Below are 9,221 nucleotides of genomic sequence, written 5' to 3'. Positions count from 1 at the left end.
GTTGGTCCGAACTGAGTAGACTGTGGGGCCACCTCGGGGAAACTTGAGGGCTGGTTTTACTCGTAGGATGTCTCATCCTGTGTGCCCTGAGAATGAGATACGTGCGACTCCTATCGGGATTTGTCGGCACATCGGGCGGCTTTGCTGGTCTTGTTTTACCATTGTCGAAATGTCTTGTAAACCGGGATTCCGAGTCTGATCGGGTCTTCCTGGGAGAAGGTCTATTCCTTCGTTGATCTTGAGAGCTTATCATGGGCTAAGTTGGGACACCCCTGCAGGGTATAATCTTTCGAAAGCCGTGCCCGCGGTTATGAGGCAGATGGGAATTTGTTAATGTCCTGTTGTAGATAACTTGACATTTGACCTCTTTAAAATGCATCAATCGCGTGTGTAGCCGTGATGGTCTCTTTTCGGCGGAGTCCGGGAAGTGAACACGGTTTTGGGTTATGTTTGACGTAAGTAGGAGTTCAGGATCACTTCTTGATCATTGCTAGTTCACAACCATTCCTTTTGCTCTCTTCTCGCTCTTATTTGCGTATGTTAGCCACCAGATATGCTTAGTCGCTGCTGCAACCTCGCCACTTTACCCCTTCCTACCCATAAGCTTAAAAGGCTTGATGTCGCGGGTTTTGAGATTGCTGAGTCCTCGTGACTCACCAGATACTATCACTACAGTTGCAGGTGCCGATGATACCAGTGCAGGTGATGCACCCGAGCTCAGTTGGGAGCTCAACGAAGACCTTGGTTGTTGCTATGTTTCGTTTCATGTTGATCAGTAGTGGAGCCCAGTTGGGACGATCGGGGATCTAGCAGTTGGGTTAACTTCTTTTCTTTTGGCTTCGTCCGTAGTCAGACTATATGTGTGTACTCTGAATGATGTATGATTTATTATATGTTCATTGTGTGAAGTGGCGATTGTAAGCCAACTCTTTATCCAATTCTTGTTCATTACATGGGATTGTGTGAAGATGACCCTTCTTGCGACAAAACCACAATGCGGTTATGCCTCTAAGCCGTGCTTTGACACGTGGGAGATATAGCCGCATCGTGGGTGTTACACGCGCCGGCCGGCCCCTCCTCTCTCCGCCTTCCTCCTCCATCCTAATCTCTTCTCCCTCCTCGAGTCGCCCCTCCTTCTCCCTCCTGCCCGTTACATTTTTATTTAGTAGGCTAGTCCATATGCAACATTTTGATTTAGTTGATATAATTTAGTTGATTTAGTAGGCTAGTTGATTTAGTTGACTTAGAACATTTTGATTTAGTTGATTTAGTAGGCTAGTTCATTTAGTTGATTTAGTTGACTTAGAACATTTTGATTTAGTTGATTTAGTAGGCTAGTTCATTTAGTTGATTTAGAACATTTTGATTTAGTTGATTTAGTAGGCTAGTTGATTTAGTTGATTTAGAACATTTTGATTTAGTTGATTTAGTAGGCTAGTTGATTTAGTTGACTTAGAACATTTTGATTTAGTTGATTTAGTAGGCTAGTTCATATGCAACATTTTGATTTAGTTGAGATGATTTAGTTGATTTAGTAGGCTAGTTGATTTAGTTGACTTAGAACATTTTGATTTAGTTGATTTAGTAGGCTAGTTGATTTAGTTGATTTAGAACATTTTGATTCAGTTGATTTAGTAGGCTAGTTGATTTAGTTGACTTAGAACATTTTGATTTAGTTGGTCATTAATCCTTTGCTCATATTGCTTTAGGAAAAATGGCGCCACCACCACCACCACTATGTCGACTGTGCAAGTCAAGATGTGCCAGCAGCCTTGCAACCGGCAAGCTATTCGGCATCTACTTCCTGCCGAGTTTTCGTCATGCGGCGGTAAGAAATTAGATGAAATGTAATAACTATTTTATTTTTAGTGTTGGCATTACTGCATTGTGTCATTTTGCTTATTTTACACAGATCGTCCCATGCAATGTGAGGTTGAAATTCAACAAGCTGACAGGAGACACTGTGACATTTGAGGCTCCTGGGGGGCCGTACACTATGGAGGTTGAGAAAGGACGCAATATGTCGCAGATTGGAGGAGATGGAAGGGCCCGTTTCGTCGCTCGCATGCGTCTTACTGGTGGTGAGTTGATCAGCTTCTCCTTCCAGGCAGAAAGACCCAAGCTAGCTGTCATTTATCTCAACCTGGTGGAAGATGATGAAGATGATGAAGATGATGAAGATGATGAAGATAATGAGGACCCACTCGATGAAGATGATGAGGACCCACTTCATGAAGCCATCGTAGCTCAAAGAACAAGGCTGAGTGAGGAGGAGGTGTCCAACCTATGGGACATAATTCCGCCACGTGCTGACTTTGTCGGGGTGCCATTCGTGACCCGCTTGACAAATACCATGGTTGATCGACATGATATGGTATGTTATACTTACAAATGCAAATTATCCGATGAATTACTTAGTGTACAGTCCAATGATATGGTATGTTGTGTGGAATCTAGTCGATGATATGTTTTAGTGTAGAGTTTGATCACATGCTTATTAGTGTAGAATCTAAGGAAACTATTAATAGTGTAGATAATCCATATGTACTTATTTGCGAGCCTATTTATTAATTGATATGTTTTTCTTATTCAGAAATTGGCAAAGAGCATATCTGTGAGTTATGGTATCGAGCCTAACGAAGAAGGCACAGTTGGACTACGCCTTACTGCAAGGGGCTCCGTCGCAACCTGTACTTACCGCGTGGACATGGACAGTCGCACACACTTAAACTCGGTTGGGTGGAAGAAATTCCTCGATGGCAAGAATCTTCGTGTTGGACAGGCCATCCTAATTACTATCAGGAACACCAACCGCCCAGGCTTGAGGATGATGATTGTCTTCGATATCATCTAGAACTACATATGTGTGTGTGGCTATATCATCTAGAACTACATATGATGATCGTCGCCGATATCATCTAGAACTACATATGATGATGGCCGTTCATATGACCTTGTACTGCTTGAGGATGCATGTTGACTATGCATGAAATTGTTATCTAGTACTCCCTTCGTTCCAAATTACTCATCGTGGTTTGAACTAAAACCACGACGAGTAATTTGGAACAAAGGGAGTACTACCTACTAATGGTTTATGAATTTGATATCTACTAGCAGTACCTAGTATCTAGTATCTGAAAGGGAAACTGAAAGGGAAAGGGGAAACTGAAAGGGAAAGGGGTACTGGGAAAATGATGAAAGATATAGCGGTAGCGAGGGATGGAGAAATCGCTACAGCTAGGTAATAGTAGCGTGTTCTTAAAAAGCGATGCTGATATCGTCAATAGTAGTAGCACGGGTAAGGGCCGCGCTACTACTATGAGTTAGCTGCAGCGCCTTATTAGTAGCGCGGCCACCCGCGCTGCTGCTAGCCTCAAAACCCGCGCTACTACTTGGGTTTTTCCTAGTAGTGTTGCCCTAAACCAATTCGGTTTGGGCCTTGGCGGGGGCACACTCCCCTTGCTGCCCTCTATTTCCACTAAGGCCCATGTAGGCCCATTAAGCTCCCGGGGGGTTCCGGTAACCTCTCGGTACTCCGGTAAAATCCCGATTTCACCCAGAACACTTCTGAGATCCAAATATAGGCTTCCAATATATCAATCTTCATTTCTCGACCATTTCGAGACTCCTCGTCATGTCCGTAATCACATCCGGGACTCCGAACAAACTTCGGTACATCAAAACTCATAAACTCATAATATAACTGTCATCGAAACCTTAAGCATGCGGACCCTACGTGTTCGAGAACTATGTAGACATGACCGAGAACCATTTCGGGTCAATAACCAATAGCGGAACCTGGATGCTCATATTGGCTCCTACATATTCTACGAAGATCTTTATCGGTCAAACCGCATAACAACATACGTTGTTCCCTTTGTCATTGGTATGTTACTTGCCCGAGATTCGATCGTTGGTATCTCAATACCTCGTTCAATCTCGTTACTGGAAAGTCTCTTTACTCATTACGTAATGCATCATTCCGTAACTAAGTCATTAGCTACATTGCATGCAAGGCTTATAGTGATGTGCATTACCGAGAGGGCCCAGAGATACCTCTCCCACATTCGGAGTGACAAAACCTAATCTCGAAATACACCAACTCAACATGTACCTTTAGAGACACCTGCAGAGCTCCTTTATAATCACCCAGTTATGTTGTGACGTTTGGTAGCACACAAAGTGTTCCTATGGTAAATGGGAGTTGCATAATCTCATAGTGATAGGAACATGTATAAGTCATGAAGAATGAAATAGCAATATACTAAACGATCAAGTGCTAAGCTAACGGAATGGGTCAAGTCAATCACATCATTCTCCTAATGATGTGATCCCGTTAATCAAATGACAACTCATGTTTATGGCTAGGAAACTTAACCATCTGTGATTCACGAGCTAGTCAAGTAGAGGCATACTAGTGACATTAAGTTTTTCTATGTATTCACACATGTATCATGTTTCCGGTTAATACAATTCTAGCATGAATAATAAACATTTATCATGATATGAGGAAATAAATAATAACTTTATTATTGCCTCCAGGGCATATTTCCTTCACCTTGGTGTTAAATATGTTATATTTGACAAGGATAGACTTTGCAGTGCTTGTCAAGCAGAAAAACAAGTTGGAGGAAGTCATCCCATGAAGAACATCATGACCACAAGAAGACCACTTGAGCTACTTTACATGGATCTTTTTGGTCCCAATACTTATAAGAGCCTTGGTGGTAACTCATTCGGTATGGTCATTGTTGATGTTTTTCCAAGATTTGCATGGATGTTCTTTCTTGATGACAAATCTCGAGTCTAAAAGATCTTCTAGAACTTTGACTAGAAGGCCCAAAACCAATTTGAAGTGAATATCAAGAAGGTTCGAAGTGACAATGGAACGGAGTTCAAGAACGCAAATGTGGATACCTTTCTTGATGAAGATTGGATTTCACATGAGTTGTCGGCTACGTAGACACCTCAACAAAACGGAGTTACTGAAAGGAAGAACCGAACACTTATCAAGATGGCGAGAATGATGCTTGATGAATACAAGATAGCAAGACATTTTTGTGCGGAAGCGGTTGAGACAGCTTGTCATGCTACAAATCGACTATATCTTCACAATCTTCTAAAAAACGGCATACGAGCTACGCACCGGTAACAAACCCCAAGTTGGATACTTTCGAGTATTCGACTCCAAGTGTTACATTCTTGATAAGCATCGTCGTTCGAACTTTGCTCCTAAATCTCATGAGGGTTTCCTACTTGGTTATGGTTTAAACTCTCACACTTACCGTGTCTACAACAATTTCACCTAAAAGGTTGAAGAGACGGTAGATGTGAAGTTTGATGAACCTAACGGCTTGCAGGTAGAGCAATTGCCAATTGATGTAAGAGAAAAAGATCTATCAGAAGCAATTCAAGACTTGTATATTGGCAAGATTGTTGGGGAACGTAGTAATTCAAAATTTTCCTATGATCACGCAAGATCTATCTAGGAGATGCATATCAATGAGATGGGAGAGTGTGTCCACATACCCTCGTAGACCGAAAGCGGAAGCGTTAGTTAACACGGTTGATGTAGTCAAACGTCTTCATGATACAACCGATCTAAGTACTGAACGTACGACACCTCCGTGTTCAGCACACGTTCAGCTCGATGACGTCCCTCGAAATCCTGATCCAGTAGAGGGTCGAGGGAGAGTTGCGTCAGCACGATGGTGTGGTGACGGTCTTGATAATGTGATCCACGCAGGGCTTCGCCACTACAAGAAATACATCAACTTGCGACCATCACTATTGGTCACTGAATGGTCATTGTTTTCCATTTGCGACCTTTTTTGACCAAAAACAGAAGGTTAAAAGCTAGCCATCGTAAACTGAAATTAACGACCTTCTCCGGGATAAGGTCGTGGAAGGCAACGACCAAAACAAAAGGTCGTTGATCCTAGGACCTTCTGTTTTGGTCGCTAGCTGTCTGCCTAGGCCACGTCGGATCCAAGGTGGGAATCTGGCATGGCAAAATTGTGACCAATTGAAAAGGTCATTGATAAGATTCAGCCCGGTCCAATTTGGTGTCTATATGGGCTGAGCCCGTTAATTCAGCCCATTTATTATTTTTCCTTTCAAGTTTGGTCAGCTACATGGTCCAAGCCCAACATAGTTTTATTTTTTGTGCAACAACATTCTACAGTCCACATTTTTTGGCCTCGACCTTTTTCCAGCCCATTTGTCAGTTTTCTTTTATTTATTTTCCATTTTAAAGTAGGTCCCACTAGTCAAATGGAAACCAATTACCACAGGTTAGTTCTATATTTTTGCAATTAGATAATGTGATTCAAAAAGAGCCAATAAGGCATAATATTTCATACAACAGCTAAGCAAAGTACATTACAATCCTGTACACCCAAAACTGAGATAGTACATTACAACAGCCAAGCAAAGTACATAGTACAAATCTAGTATTTAGCTATAAAATACAACTAAATATACACATAACTAGCTTCACACATAACTATCTCCAGTGATCTAAAATGCATTGCTGGGTGTGGGTTTTCCTCGGGATTCTTCTTCCTAGAGCTCCTGTACACCCAACTTTTGAAGAATGAAGGCAAGCATCTGCAAATAATAAATTATGAAAAGTTAGAAACATAATCTGCAAATAATAAATTCTCATAACGATGAAAATTTGTTGCGGAAATTTAGATTTAACATGAAACCATGCTTATAACATTCTCATAACAGCGAAAACTGAGATATATTTTGCAAATGATCAAGTACCAGCATAGAGCAAGTTAACACAACAGATGTACAATACAAGCTATTAGTGATTTTCCACTTTAGAACCGGGCACATGCATCAAGTTTTATAGTCAGGAACAAAGAAGACAGTGCTGGAAGAGGCCAAAGAGATGACATACCCTGGGGCGGCCGAAGCTGGTGAAATGATGATCTACTTGTTCTTAGACAGCTCAATGAGCACCTGATATAGAAAATAGGTTGAATTAATCAACATTCCCTACTGAAACACCACACTATGAATGACTGTTCAAGTATACTATATGCACCTGAATGTAATCAGGTCCATATGTTGCCAGACAGAGATGGCATCTGTATATACTTGGAATCAATCACAAGGTATAGGGAGACAATTAGTCACATATATTCTTACTAGTACTACTAGGTTGCTAGCTAGCTACATGTATCCGTCTAGTAAGCAATCACAAGTCAGAACACACATATGATGCCACCATCTTATCTTACACTTTAGGAACTAGTATAACATGATAGAATGACTTGTGATGCTACCATCTTATCTTAGAAGAAGAAAAACAACAACATATCTAGCAAGAAAGGGTTGACAATCAGCTAGTTGTTGATCCATGATTTTATAGTACGGTGCAAGATAGCTATCATCATTGAACAATTCAAGAGTGATTAATTCAAAACATGTGAATTGCAGTAAATTGTAGCTTGGGTATTCTCTGCATGAAGCTTGTCCTGGAAACAGAAAATAAACATCAGTCTAAGCCACTTTCTTGTATGGGACAGAGTTGTACAAAGGCAATGAAAACAAAAATATCACTCACCCACAGCTTGTAGGACTCTGGACTCTGAGTCAGGCACAAAATGAATACATCAGTGGCCTCCTTGTCAAGCTCTGCATTATCTGAACATAAAACTGAGTGTTGATGTTTAGAACAGAGTGTTGACGAACCAAAGCTAGCTTCCCCTAGAACAAGCAAATTCAAATGCACAATATTATTTTAATGAGTGCACAAATAATTGCATTTGAGAAAAACAGAAGGTTTACACGTTAGTGTGTCATGGGACAGTGACCTATCAATCACATAACACAGTCCAACTTCTCTTATAAATTTACATCTAGTAAATTGCTGCTGACCAGGGTCAAATAGCTGGGCCTGCACAAGAGAAAGTAGTGTACGCATGCATGTCCTAGTTGAATAAAGGGCTTCATTTTAATAGTTGGATTCCGGAGACAATTCTTAGTGCTTCAAATCATTCGGTTATCTGAATTAACAGTACGGAAAAGAATTGAAGATCTCCATGACAATAGTAATTGGAAGGATAAAGCAACACTTGTTCTAAGGATAATAAGCTGATTGGTGGAAGGCAGTGTGGGGTCTCATCAATCACCAAGCTGAACATGAGTGTTTAAACTTGCCAATTGGGACTAACCAAAGTGTCAAACATAGCTATTCAGGCTACAACAGCAACATATTAAACTAGCCATGGACCTACCTAACTCCCAAAGCACTAATCCATCCCCAATTAGTTCAGATAAAAAAAATCCCACATGGCTAAATGGGCACGCACCTATCTGTAGTTCTACAGATAAACCTTGAGGGGCTCGATATAGTCCACAAAGCCCAGCATGGCATTCGCCTAGAGCAGGTCGTCACCGTTGATGGTCTGGCGCTTCTTCCTCTAGCACTTGTCACTCGCCCTGCAGTACAGACAAGTCAAAACAGCGACATGTCAGCACCAGACCACACTTGATTCGGGCAGGCAAAAACAGAGCGGCAACAGTCACCAGGGGCACTCACTCGCTGGTGATGAAGCAGATGAACTCAAAGACGCACTCATGCATGGTCTCCTTGGCGTCCTTGGCAATCTTGCCATTGGCCGGGATGGCCTTCTTCCTGATGCGGCTGATGTTGGCGATGGGCAGGAACCTGTCCTGCTCCCTGACACCGCCAAAGCCGCCGATGCCGTCGCCTCCTCCATCACCCGGCGGGCTCGCGTCCAACATCTGGCCCCCCTCCTATAGCACATCAGCAACCTCGCCAGATCCATCAGCGCACCGGCGCACCTAACCCTAGACCCCGACTTCCAGAAGCGCGGGGAAAGAGCTGCGGGGAGAGGGAGGAATAGCTTATATAGATGGGTGCGTGGAGGGAGGGAAGGAATGGAGGTGCGGTGAGGGCGGCGAGTGACATCCCCGTGCTCCCCGAGCCTCCGCGACGCCTTTCTGGCCACCGGTGGCGCGACTATCATGGCGGAGGAGCTGAGGGCCAAATCTGCTGCGGCAGCCTTGCCTGCTCAAGCTTGACGGAGCCATAGACGACGCCGACGCCGACGGCGGAGATCCTTTCCATGACATGAGCAGCTTGAGTCGGCGTAGGAGGAAAGCGAAGGGTCCACCGGATATGAGGTTTGGGCAGAGTCAAAGTCAACCGCGGAGGGCGACCTGTGGTGCGGGGAAGTGAA

General features: G+C 42.9%; 1 pseudogene; it reads right to left on the bottom strand.

Annotated features, from left to right (window-relative positions):
• Positions 1-8,339: 8,339 nt before the first annotated feature.
• On the bottom strand, positions 8,340-8,763 carry LOC123089262 (nuclear transcription factor Y subunit B-3-like; annotated as a pseudogene).
• Positions 8,764-9,221: the final 458 nt, after the last annotated feature.

Source organism: Triticum aestivum, chromosome 1B (genome assembly GCF_018294505.1).
Source record: "Triticum aestivum cultivar Chinese Spring chromosome 1B, IWGSC CS RefSeq v2.1, whole genome shotgun sequence".
In the NCBI taxonomy this organism is placed as follows: domain Eukaryota; kingdom Viridiplantae; phylum Streptophyta; class Magnoliopsida; order Poales; family Poaceae; genus Triticum; species Triticum aestivum.
This window is presented reverse-complemented; position numbering and strand designations above follow the sequence as displayed.